Source organism: Sceloporus occidentalis, unplaced genomic scaffold (genome assembly GCF_023333645.1).
Source record: "Sceloporus occidentalis isolate IW3139 unplaced genomic scaffold, rSceOcc1.0.p SCAF_9, whole genome shotgun sequence".
Taxonomy (NCBI): Eukaryota; Metazoa; Chordata; class Lepidosauria; order Squamata; family Phrynosomatidae; genus Sceloporus; species Sceloporus occidentalis.
Window position 1 is genome coordinate 48,905,693 of NW_028316989.1, and position 13,667 is coordinate 48,919,359.

Below are 13,667 nucleotides of genomic sequence, written 5' to 3' on the forward strand. Positions count from 1 at the left end.
TGCCAACCAACAGGACCCTAACCCTTATTTTCTTTGCAGACATCCAGGTCATGCGTGAGCCAGAGGAGACCAGAAGGAGGGCCATTTCTCTCTGGAAACCCCAGTTAACTTTTTTATTGCTTTGTGGATTTAAGGATCAGGAGGAAGATAAATGCCACAGGTAACATTTGCTCACCTGGGTGGCATTTGCAAATAGTTGGGGAGGCATGTGCACCAACTCTGCTGTAACCTTTGATGCCGCCGCTGATCCTTTGGAAGGTGGGATCCAAGAGGGATCGGGTCCGGGTGAACGCCCAGACCCGATCCCTCTCGGATCCCACCTTCCAAAGGATCGGCGGCGGCATCAAAGGTTACAGCAAAGTTGCCGCACATGCTTCATAATCAAAGGTTGCATCAAGGTTGGCGCACATTCCTCAAAATCTATTTGCACAGCTCTTGAGTTGCTTATGCTAACACAAGCCAAGACTCGTTGCAAGAGTGCTATTTGCCCAGAATTAGGACCTGTTTGCCGAAACACACCTCCGAGAATCCAAGGCTTTCTAAACATCTGGCCCCATCTGTCCATCAGTGACGCCAGTCGGTTCCCCCGCTCCGAACGGCAGACGCCTCGGCCAAAGCCAATATTTGCCTAAACTTTTACTGATTCTTGCCGTTCTTTTCTTTTTCTTTCCCCCTTTTTCTTTTTTTAAATGTAAGAGTAAAAAGCATTGGAGGAGAAACTAGGCTGCGCACAAAAGGCTCTCGCTTAATGGTTAACTCTGGGCAAACAAGACGGATAATTCCAGTTAACAGAAAGGAAGGGAAAACAAATAGCACCTCTGTATTGACACAATATGTGTGTGTGTGTGTGTAGTGGCAATAGAGAGATGCTATTTGCTCTTCCTTCCTTTCCATTAACTGGAATTATCCATCTTGTTTGATTGACTTTGGAGATCTCTTGCAATTCTATGTTTCTAGACAAGGATTGGAGAACTCACCTCTCCTCAGAGAAATCTCGGAGCAGATTCATTGCCCAACCGACATGGGAACCACTGGGCAGCACTGGTCAACCAGAACAGCCCTTTTCTGGCTCTTCTTGCCTTCCTAGAAAAAGAAATATCCAACAGTATGCTGCCTCTGGAGATGGAGGTTCACTTTCTCCATCGTTGTTATAAAAGACAGGTCCATGCTGGCTTCTGCCTTTGCAAAGCTTGCATTCACTCAGTGCAAGGTGAGATTGGATCACGGTCTCCAGACACATCCTCCTTTTTCAGGACACATCCTCCATTTCAACCTCCTGTCCAGGAGGACTTCCAAAATGACCGCCATCCAGAGTGACCAAACATCCTTTCTTTCCAGGACATCTCCTCCAATTCAACCTTCTGTCCAGGAGGACTTCAAAAATGGCCTCAGTTCAAGGTGAACAAATGTCCTTCTTTGGAAGAACTCCAAAACGTCCTCCGTTCTGACCATGAATTTATATTTTCGTGAGTGCTTTTAGCTTTCCTTTGGTAATACCCTCCACTTTTCTTGAACGTCTCACATTTAGCGGTGGTTTGTCCTCCTTTGCGTTGAGGGCATCCGGTCCCCTTGGGATGCTCTCCTGGAAAGGAGCAAGAGAGGAACCATTTGCAAAAGAGGACTGCAGCGCTGCCATGTTTGGGCCTACCTTGCAATATATCAGAGCATCTTCATTAGCCAGTCTTTTTCATTTTGATAATTTAAGCAGCGACGCTTGTTTACAGAAGGTGTTTGTTGTCGTTTTTCCCTCCCATGCGACTCTTTAGCTCCTAACGCTTTTTCGGTGGCACTTTTCTACAAGAGACCTCCCGGAGTTCGGCTGGCGTTAAAGCGATTAGATCTCAGGGCCCCTGAAGGATGACAGCCGCGCTTGTCTTGTAAAGGCATTTCTTTATTAGATATCCATTTTTTCCCCTCTTTCCTTTTTTTATCCCCCTCTTTTGCTGTCGGTTTGTTCAGAGAGTTTTCGTCGCATCTTGGTTCATGTTTAATTCATTGTGTTTTGCAAAGGAGAAGAAAGGCGAAGGGGGAGGAAAGGAAAGAAAAGAACGCTGCGGATAACTGGGCCGGATAATGATCTGTGTGTTTCTGATTCTCCCCCTCGTTTTTTTAACGTTGCATTTTGGTAACCAAATAAATCTCTTTTTTTGAGATAAATGTCAGAATGGTTTTTTAAAGCTCTTCCTCGCAGGGAAGGCGTCTCGCACTCGAGTCGAGGGGGGTCTCAAACAGCCGTTTTCATATGGAAAAGGGAGCTTAATTGGGTTTGACAAGGGAAGGAGAGAGAAGAAAGAAATGCACCTTGCAGAAATGGAAGGCAAAAGCATGCGCATATATATTGCTGTTGCCATCCTTGTTTCGAAATCTGGGCTGCTTTAGAGAGTATGACCAATGGGTACCATCTTCCTCCAAGGTGCTTCTTGGTTTTGTTGTTGCATGCCTTCCAATCACTTCTGACCTATTGCAATCCTAAAGGGTTTTCTTGGCCCAATTTGTTCAGAGGAGGTTGCCATTGCCTTTCCCCAACGGCCGAGAGAGTGTGACTTTCCCAACATCTCACCCAATGGGTTTTTCCATAGCCGAGCAAGGATTTGAACCCTGGTCTCCAGAGTTGTCGTCCGATGCTCAAACCGCTGCGTCGCGCTGGCTCTCTGGGCTGCATCTATGCTGCAGAATTAGTGAAGTTTGACCCCACTTTAACTGTCGTGGCTGAGTGCTATGGAATTCTGGGATTTGTAGTTTTGGGAAACTACAGACTGCAAATTCCATAGCACTGAGCCATGGCAGTCAAAGTGGGGTCAAACTGCACCCTTTCCACAGTGTCTATGCACCCAGCTGCACATGACAACACCAGGAAAGAAGTCAAACTAGGACCTACAAGCAGTTGAGATTCCTTCATTGTGTGCTATAAAACTCCAACTGTGGAGTTATACATTGCTTGCCCTATGAAACCCTTGTGTTGAGCGGCAGTGTTGCACATCGGAACAAGACACTGAAGTGTACAACTGAGTGCACAGCCATAGGTGCGCATGTGTTCTTGTGCAATGCACAATACAATCCCAGATTGTAATTTTTTAAAAAAGGATCTTGTGTCCACTTTGGGAGAAAGGGCAGCATATAAATAAAATAAAATGTGTGCAAAAGCATAGCAGGGGCAACTTTGGTTCTGCAACCTGAACCGAATGCAGACTTTGCACATCAGGCAAAAAATGAACACTTGCTTCCGATGTGGAACTTATGCATTATTTATCAAGAAGGATTCTAGCCAGAGTATTTCTGCTTTGCTCAAGGGACTCTGAGTTTTGGACAGTCTAAGAGTGGAATAAATAGTGATTTTGCATTGCGCATGCAGAGGCCAATGGGACTAGACCCTTGGACTGTGTTGCTGTGTTCTTCCATCAATAGATTTCACCCCAAACCATTTGCTCCCCGAAGTTCCTGCTCCATCTCTAAGGCTTTGGGGTGTCTAAGGGAAGCATGCACAGTGTTCAAGTCATGTGCGGTGCCACTGACGTTACAATTCCAGAATTCAGACAGATGATGGCAGTAGAAGAGAATTGATGGACTCTCCTCTCCTTCTCTTCCATTGTCCTTCCTTGTTCAGTTGCAAAGACTTTGCACCACAGATACTCAATTGTCTCTCTGTTGTGTGTTTGCCTACAACAACAACAGAAAGGATATTTGTGTTCCCAACCCCAGGGCTTCCTTCCTTCCTGTTTTGCCCCTTCTTCCAGTCCACCAAGCCCTGGCAAAGAGTTTTATGAGCAATCCCTGCAGTTCCAAATGAAGCCAAGAAATGTTCCAAATCCGAACAATTAAAGATGAGGAGGAAATAAGCCACTTCTTAGGGCCTCCTGAAAGCACACCAGATTTTATGGCCTGCAATAAACTCCATGTATTTCAGTGGGGTTCCTCGCAAGTAACTGTGCAGTGACTTGCCCCAGTCCAGAAGATAACAGACAAGATCCTACACCAAGGAAACAGAGAGTAACTATAGGAAAAGAATTCCATGTAAATATTAGTAAGAACTGTTGGAAAACGGAAGATGCTGCCTCAGAGTGAGTTGGAGGCTCCTTCTTTGGAGGGTTTTAAGCAGAAGCTGGATGCTGTTTCTCTGCAGCAATTGGATTGTGTATTCCTGCATGGCAGAATGGGGTTGGATTGGATGGCCCTTGAGTCCCTTCCAACTCTAGGATGCTATGACTCTATGTATTCCTGCATGGCCCTCGGGGGTCTCTTCCAGCGCCACAATTCTATCATTCTAAGTTGCATGGCAGTTTCACAATTACAGTGTTGTGCAACCAAACACGTAACCAAATGCTCACATTTGCAATGCGCGTCCATGCACAACAGCTTTCCATGTGAAGTGTCCATACACATTAGTACACAAAGTACACGCACTTCCACGTGCAGCGTGCCACTGTGCTTAATGCACCACATGCGCAAGTCACTTTCCGGCACCTTGACCTGAACACAGCCATTCCACGTTGGTCTAAAAGTGGCTTCTGGAGGAGAATACACCAGTGAAGTTGTGACTGATGGCTCCGGTTTTCCTCCCTTCCATCTCTGTTATCCCTCCTCCTTGGCTTTCCTTCAGTGGCTTGTCCTCTGGAGTAACCATGGCCAAACCTGGCCCTCGAGTTGGAAAGATAATAGCCAAGCAACAGATCTGGCACAAAGATAACCCACCTGCCACCAACACCAATCCTTGATGGAAATGGCTGACTCCTATCTCCACCAGACGCTGGATCGCAACCTTTGCAAAAGCCAGTCTTGATCGGAAGGAACCCATTCCTTTTCCTCACTGGAGGACAGTGCGCTGTATCACCTTCTCAGCCCCTCCGCATCGACTGTTTGGATTTGCCAGAGCGCACTGTTTGCCACTCCAACCTTGGCGTCAAACCCAACCGTTGCCCTTGAGTCCTTCTTCCCGCTTGTTCCCATCCAGCCATCCAGCCCTTTCTCCGCTGCCTTGAGCCCCTATGGCTGCCTTGATGGATGGATTTTCCTGTTGCGTTCGGCAGCGTTATCACAGCGCTTGGTCTAATGCTAGTCAAACATTATTCTGAATAGCCAAACACAGTGGCAGCAGTGGCAGAGTCAATATTAGTCCAGCAAACAATGCAAACAAAGAGTTGCTATTTGCGTAGCCATGAGCATTTTGTGTGTGTGTTTTTTTCCACCAAACGGAGCCCTGTGCCACAAAAATTCTCTGGCTCAGCAAATGGCTTTCTGTGAGGTTAAAACAACCTGGGTTTTTTCTTCTTTTTCTTTAAACAGCATTCGAGATTAAGCTTGGTTACCATCTTTTTTCAGGCAACCTTTTGTACTCACAAACTGGAGAGCTAAAGAATGATACAATGGCATGTTTAAATGCCTTGCATGAAAGCAGACATTTTTCAAGGCTTGAATGTTGCTCTGAAGTTTAACTATAGGCTTGCTGGGTCAAGCATCCATGGATTGCTGGTTCTCCAGGTGAGGAGATAACTCTCCAGGTGAGTAGCACTGGAAGAGGAAGAAGCTCCATTTTTTCCTATGAGATGAGAGCCTGGGTGCCCATCTCCAGCCATTCCCATCCGAAGGTCTTTGGATATCCCAGCCATGCCACACTTCAGAGTTTGGCTCCAGAAGTTGAAGCAGACCTATTGCATCCATCCTTCTGCTCAACCTGAAAATCACCTGAGTTCTCCAGAGGAAGGAGAGAAAGCCTCAAGTCCTCAGGAAAGGTGAAGGCTTCAGCACTTGGCACAAACCCAACCGTTCCTCCGCAGCAAAGTGAGAATCTGTGCCCATGCAGCTGAAAAACACCCTCTTGAAATATGGTCTGCAAGTTGGGTGAGACCAAGTTGGCTGGCTTTATGGGGCATTTTCCCCATTTGGTTTGCTGGTAGCAAACTTGGTTTCTCTTTCCAGCCCCTGTGATTTACGGCCGCTGGACTGCTTCTTGACTATGATATCTTGCTGCTCCTACTCAGGCTCTGCTTTGATTCATGGCTCCTGTCCCCAGACTGTTTGTTATCGGATGCTGTTTAGCACAACCAAAGCACAACTCCGCATGTGGAGTTTTGTGCTGTGCAATGCGTAGGATCTCAGCCACAGAAGCCAGCTTTAGGGGTTTCTGCAACCAAGCAGAGGCAATGCAACTGAGAAAGCAGACCGAGTTTGCAAAAGCTCATGCTACAACTTCTTTTTCACGGTTAGGGCCCAAACAGACAGGCCAAAATAAAGCTATTTCAGTTCACTTTGAAGGTATGCTGTTTAAATGATTCATGCGTCGTAAGAGGCCAGAAGCTGCACCAAAGCAGCTGCACCAAACCAGTGCTAAGGACTGGTGTGTAGCTTTGGCACAGCTTCTGGCCTCTTAAGATGCATGTTTCATTTAAACAGCATACCTCAAAAGTGACCCGAAGCAGCTTTATTTTGGCCTGTCTGTTCAGGCCCTTAGTCTCAAAGGTGCTATAAGAGTCATGTTTTTTGGTGGCGTTTTCAGGCTATGTGGCCATGTAGAACAAAAAAACATGGATGCCAGCCATGAAAGCCTTCGACTTCACACTATAAGATCCCTTTGCAAGCTTAGGGAACAGGCACTATTTTTGAATGGATTGTCTGAAATAACAAATGAGCATTTCTCCTTGAGGTGAGCATCCTTGCTAGCGATTCCTGCTGTACAGCCATAAGGTCACATAGCATTAGCCTGGTGTTCCTTGCCGGCGTAAATGTCAAATAGTCTTCCCAGTTCTCAGATTGGCTGGTTGGTGTGATCTCTCTTCACATCTCTGCAAGCTGACAGCCATTTTGGTCTATGTTACTACTGCAAAGGGTGCATCTGCGGGGCTCTCGCAAAGACGGAGAAGCCACCTACGAAATTTCGCGGCGGTGGCCTTGTCGCCAATGCAACTCTCATTTACGGTGCAATTATAGCAGGAGCGGAACGATGTTTGGAATAATGAGGCTCCTGTGACAAACGGCGCTGCATTAATTTTATTTATCTTGAGTTTGTGAGCAGAAGCTGGCAGCAGCAGGGGAAAAATGATGATTATTTTCCTTCTAGGTCACTGGGATTGCTTATCTGGAGGCATCGCCCAGACGCTTTTCCCTGACACAAAAGAGGGGCAGATGAAATGCATGAGGTGCTACTGGGGTGTGTTACTGTGAACAGTTGTTGGGTTTTTTTTTGGGGGGGGGGTTATGATGGAATTAATGAGGCAATAAGGTGGTTTTAATGAGCGCAAGGTCTGCCATAAATGTCACCGCTCCAATGTCTTCATTGTGAATGACTGTGTGAATTTCAGAAAACAGTCTTCGGGAGGAAAGACCAGATGGATGCGCTGATGCAAAATGGTGTGTTTGTGTGTGTGTGAGAAAGTGTGTATGCAAAGTGTAGGTCTATCTCCAGGGGAGGAAGGAGCATCCTCTGGTGCCTTCCATGTCAGCGAGGCAACGAATCTGCTCCTGGTTTTAATGTAAAGAACTGTCAGAGATACTGGATCCAGTTCTTCCAATAGAGAGTCAATACTTTGGATAATCCTTTTAAAGTCTTGATGGGAAACCAGAGATGACTGACTTCCCTGACAGGAAAGGCACACACAGACACACAGTGTGAAAACCTAATAGCCAAGATGGGCAAAGTGCACCCGGTGAACGCATGCTCTGCCATTGACTGTAAAGAATCCAGCTCTGGGCTGAACTCTGCAAGGTCTGCTCTTTCCAGTCTAACCTTAAAAGAAAGGTTTGGGAGGAAGAATGACAGATCTGGTTGCACCCCAGAGTAGGATGGAGCAAGGTGTGTGTTTTTGGGTCTGTAGCTAATGTAAGGATCATCCAAGCCATTGCATTCCCCATCACCATGTACGGATGCAAGAGCCGGACAGTCAAGAAAGCAGATGGGAAGAAAATCAACTCCTTTGAGATGTGATGCTGGAGAAAGGTGCTGAGGATCCCATGGACAGCCAAAAGGACAAACACTGGGGTCATTGGACAGGTCAAGCCTGTAATCTCTCTTGACTTGGTATCCCTTGACCAACTCTTCTCTTGGAGGCGGATGGCAGGGATACAGTCCGACAAAAGCAGGGAGTCAATGTACCTCGACCCAAATTAACATGGTGGCTCAGTAGCCTTCACTCAACGTTCCTTCTGTAACGAGGGAAGGCTAAAAAGGCCATCTTTTTCATGCTGTTTTCAGCCTGGTAATTGGTTCTCATTGTGGAGGTTGCACTGATGTTTGATACCTTCCTAACTGGTTTTGTGGCTTCGGTCTTCCTCTTTCCAGTTTCTCCTCTATATGAGATGGGATGTTCGGCACCCCACAACTAGACAGGGCGCATGCATCCCCCGCACCTGTCCCTGGAGCATCAGGCCCTCCTCATGTGCCAATGAGTCACTTCCAGACTGAGTCACCTCCCGCTTTCTTAAACCTGGCTCAGCAGCACTGAGAGAAATTACCATTGCTATTGAATTCTGCAAAGAGAGAGAGAGATGAGAGAGATTAGTAATTCTGTCTCTGGGTGCTGAGAGTCTCCCTTCATGATCCAGGATAAAAACCTTCCCTGCTGGGAGACATCACAGAACAAAGTCGGAAAGGTGATCCTCTCCCCCGGAAGGAGGGCGAAAAGGGCCTTCTTGCACACCTACGAGCCCTTTCCTTGCACACTCCTTCTCTCGTCCCCAGAAGTTAGGGAAGGGCTTAATCCCAAAATGGCAAACCATAATTAGGAAGACGAGGAAAGTAAGGTCCAAATGCAGCTGGTGTCTCTTTTCTATCATGAGCAGCGTCCAGCTCTTTTAATTAAACCCATGGCAAAGAGGAAGACTGGGGTATGGCTCCCACATGCAAATGACACCTTGCCTTGGAAGCAATATTTAATAATAATAATAATAATAATAATAATAATAATAATATGAAGTCGAAGGCTTTCACGGCCTTTTTCAGGCTATGTGGCCATGTTCTAGAAGAGTTTCTTCCTGACGTTTGGCCAGCAGCATCTGTGGCTTTGGCATCTTCAGAGCCAGATAATAATAATAATCATTTATTTTTATCCTATGGATCGAGGCGGGTTACAAAGAGATAAAAATACATAACATAATCCAAATCACACAACCCCGACCTTCCACCAACATCTGAAAAGAATCAGTTACAAATTCAAAATTAAAGTTATTTATAAAAAAGTTAAAATATATATTTTTTACTTGGTGGAAGGATCTAGACGTCTTGTGGACCACAAGCTAAACGTGAGTCAAGAGTGTGATGCGGCAGCCAAAAAAGCCAATGCAGTTGATCCAGACTGATGGAAGTCATACTGTCACTCTCTTCTGCTTTGGTCAGGAGTCACTAGGAATCCTATCCTTTGTTCAAAGAGGACATGGACAAAGCGGAACACGTCTGGAGAAGGGTGACCAACATGGCCAAAATATTATTATTATTATTATTATTATTATTATTATTATTATTATTATTATTCATCTGGAAACCAAGCCTTATGAGAGACCACTGAGGGAGCCAGGGGCGTTTAGCTTGGAGAAAAGAAAACTGAAAGGGGATATGATAGCCATCTATCCGTATCTGAAGGGACGTCATGCGGAAGATGGAGTGAGCTTGTTCTCCGCTGCTCCAGAGACCCCAACATGGAGCAATGATGAGAAATGGGATCCCACTTAAACATTAGGAAGAACGTCTTGACTGTAAAAGCTGTTTTGAAAGTGGAACAAAGGTGGGTTCTCCTCCGTTGGAGGTCTTCCAACAGAGATGGGCATCTTCCAGGGGTGCTTTAGTTGTGCATTCATGCGTGGCAGAGGGGTCAAACTAGATGGCCCTTTTGGTCCCTTCCGACTCTAAAAGACTATGGTTCTAAGTGAAGCTGTATATTTGTAATAGAAGTATTAAGTATTTTTAAGCTTGCTACCAGATTATGTCTCTGATTTGTTATTGTTTTAAAAATACAGCTCACAGAGACAGTCATGCTGGACATTGCAAAGGTGCAGCCAGTGCAACATTTTGGAGGTTCATGGCTTCCTTGTCAGTGGGGCAGTGAATTCACTCCAGGTTTTAGTTTATATTAACAATCTCTATTCTATGTCCTTAACTCTGTACCCCAAATAGAAACAGTACCTTGGAGGCTTGGACTAGAACCAGAAGCAGAACCACCTCCTTGACATGGCAGCCATCATGCACCACTGGCGGAATTGCTTTATTGCGCCATTCACAAGGACGCTGGGTTTCTCAAGACTTTCCACATGCCTTTGCACCTGGTTCTTTGGCTCAGTAAAGCTACGAGACAAATGTGGATTTTGGAAGGCTGAAAAGGTGGCCATCGTATGCCAAGGTGCATCGAAGAAGAAGAAATCCAGGAACGGTTGTTGCTTGCAAGCAGAGGTTTCTCTCTGCCATGTTCAGACCTCCCTCCGGCTGCGCATTCTCTTAAGCCCATTAGAAGGCACCATCTGCCGAGCGCATGTTTGCTTTCGGAGAAGGGAGTTTGGGGGCTGGATTGACAAAGAGCTCTCCCGCTCCTGTCAAGAAGTGTCAGCCTTTTGTGAGGATGTTTGCTCTCCGCTTACATGCCAACAAACTCTTAATCTGCTTGGCCTGGCGGAGGAAAAGGCAAATATTGATCCTTTGGGCTCATAACGTGGCCCCACTGATATTTGCTTGTAGGGGGATAGGAGACGGTTCCTCACATCTCTTCAGTCTCCGTTCCTTGATCCGAGCAAAGAATGCATGCTCAGTTTCATTGGGATTAAAACCAAAAGGCTGGGATCCCGTCAGTATCTTAGCATGCACCAGTTCCCGTCCGGATGCGGCCCGACATTTGTGTCTGTTGAGGGATGTTCATGTCCAGTTCATGGTCTCTCCAAAGTGGAGTTTCGTATTTATGGGTGTGCATCGTACATCGATGCTCAGGCACATTATGCATGGGTGTTTATTGGTGTGCATTTTGCATTGAGGCATAATGAGTTGTGTGGTGTTGCAGATTACTAATAAGGTGAGGTTGCCACATCACTCCATAGATGTAAAAATGGGCTCTTCTATATAGGACCTTGGCCAGGGTTTTGCAATGTGAAAGGGGCATTGCCACCCCAGCAAGAGTTCTGCTCCCAATAAAATTTTGCTTTTCTCCCCAAATTTCCAGCATTGCAGTGGCATAATAAGGCAAGAGAGAGAATGTGAATGGGGTGGATAGAGGAATGATTTTGCTATTAGTTGGAAATGACTTGAAGGCTCATAGAACAACAACAGCAACAACAGATTTCGCATTCAAGTGCCATGAAGAATGCCAACTTTTCTATTTGTTTTCCTCCAGGGTTTCGGGGGCTAGTAGTGGTGGGTTTGGGTTGAGTTGGTGTAATGTACGTTTGCTCCGGCCCAGAGCTGTTGAACTTATCTAACTATTCCTTTCTTCTCCTCCGCTGCCGTCGATGGTGCCGCATCCATATTTTGAATTTTGGGGCTGGTTGGGTGGGTGAAGTTTGACTCATGCAGTTAGCCTTTGGCTTTAAGCTGATTATGCCAACTTCGGAGACTGTGTTGATTCAATTTATCCGTCGCCCGGTGTTTGTGCAGCGACTCCGCGAATAAACCCCAAGCTGACTATGAACCTAGAAAGGGCTTGCCTCTTGGCTCTTTTCCCAAAGACACATTTGGATAAACAAGGTGAGTTCCCAGGTGTCTCCTCCCTTTTGGAGACAAACCTGTGCTTTTAGAAAAAGGTGGACAGTTTATGTTAATTTGTTTCTTTCTTTATTTCATTTATATGCCGCCTTTCTCCCCAAAGGGACCCAAAGCGGCTTACAGACAGAAACTGTACAATCATTATAAAATTCAAACAATTAAAACATCTCTATATAAAAATCACATAAAATATATGCAATAAAATATGCATTCGCCCCTCCGTTTTCATCGCCTTGAGATCTGTGGTTTTGATTATTCACGGAGGGGCGAACTCCATTAAAGTTAATGGTGCATGCGCCCGTGACGCATGCACATGGCCACACACAGGAGCATGCGGCCATTCAAAGCTATGGGGCCTGAACATATGCGAATTTCCAAATTCACAGGAGGGTCCGGAACGGATCCCCTGAAAATTCAAAGGAAGGGCTGTAATATAAAACCACATAAAATGGGTAAGTTAAAAACAGACTAAAAACCCACCTGCTCCATAAAACCATCCTGCGATGTACAGAAGACCATAATTCTTCTGATGATGGCAGGCGCATAATGCAATATCATTGCATTACTCCGGCCGATGATATGCTTGCACCATTATGCAATGGAGATACTCATGTTTTGAGTACAGGAGTAAAGTAGCATGTATGGTGGCAGTGTGCATGTGTGTGCTTTGCACAAATGAGACATGTTGCACAACTGTGAGTTTAAAGTTATCCATTGTCTCCTTGATGTGGGATCTTGGCCCCCGATGGCTGCAATCTTGTCGGCCAACGGTGTGTGCTTTCCATGCGCTTATGCTCGATCCGCCTGCGACCAGAAAAGGAATTGTCTCCCTAACAAATACATGAGGCCACTAGGCATCAGTTGTTGCCAGACAATTCTGTGTGTGTTGGTGTGTGTATGTGTGTACGTGTGAATATAGTACTCTCTTCCCAGTGCATTGCAAAGACAGAAGAGGCTTGAAGCCTGCTAATCGCGCATCTGCCAGCAACCTTAACAAAGCTTTGATGTATTATGATGATGCATTACTGGGACAACAGCAGTTTGATGCATTGCATTAAAATATCATCAGAACAAAGGCACTTTTGATATATTATGGAGCTACATCTCGAGAGTGGAAGAGCCTTGGCATATTATCTTACTCTGCTGCCGATGCGATGGTCTCTTAATGTATTTTCAATAATACATCATTTAGGAGACAGGGGAAGAGCCTAATTTGTGGAAGAGCTGCTGGGGAGGAGACCAGAGCCACAGGTAACGCATGGCGTTCAATCAGGCCTTTGCACATCACCTGTTCACTTCGGTGATGCACATGCAACATGACTTTCTGGTGCCTTCTCATGGATCTGCTCCTGCCTTCTGCCTCCTGCGCTGCTGTGTTTAAGTGCATCTCAGATCGTCAAAGTGCCAACTTCGATTTGCTTCATGAAAGAACCACTTCTATGTGAAGTTGTGACCGTCCCATCTCAAAGCCCAGACATCCTTCAAATTAAGGTGGCTGCCATATGTTTACATGAGACACCTGCACACAATTTCTTTTGTGTGCAGATATCAGTAGATTTGGGGCAGAGGAGGAGACCAGGAAAGTGCGCCGAAGCAATAATAATAATAATAATAATAATAATAATAATAAATTTTATTTGTATACCGCTTTTCCATAGATCAAAGCGGTTTACAGACCATATAAAAACCATTAAAAACATCTCATAAAAATAGATAAAAATAGATAAAATCCACTAATACAAATTATACAAAATCTGAACACAATCATTCAACAGGGTAAGGCAGAGAATCGATGGGAACGGGAATACACAGCTTCATTGATGTCTTGTATCCAGTATTTCTGCAAGCGCTTGGGCATTTCCATCTGATGCAGGATGTCCAGTTCAAGTTTGCAGAAGCACAGCTGGACAAGTGTTGGCATTGCGCTCTGTGTGTTGCTCATTCGGGTGCGCTATACTCATGGCACATTGTGCATTTTGCAGGCAGATATAAATTGCACATG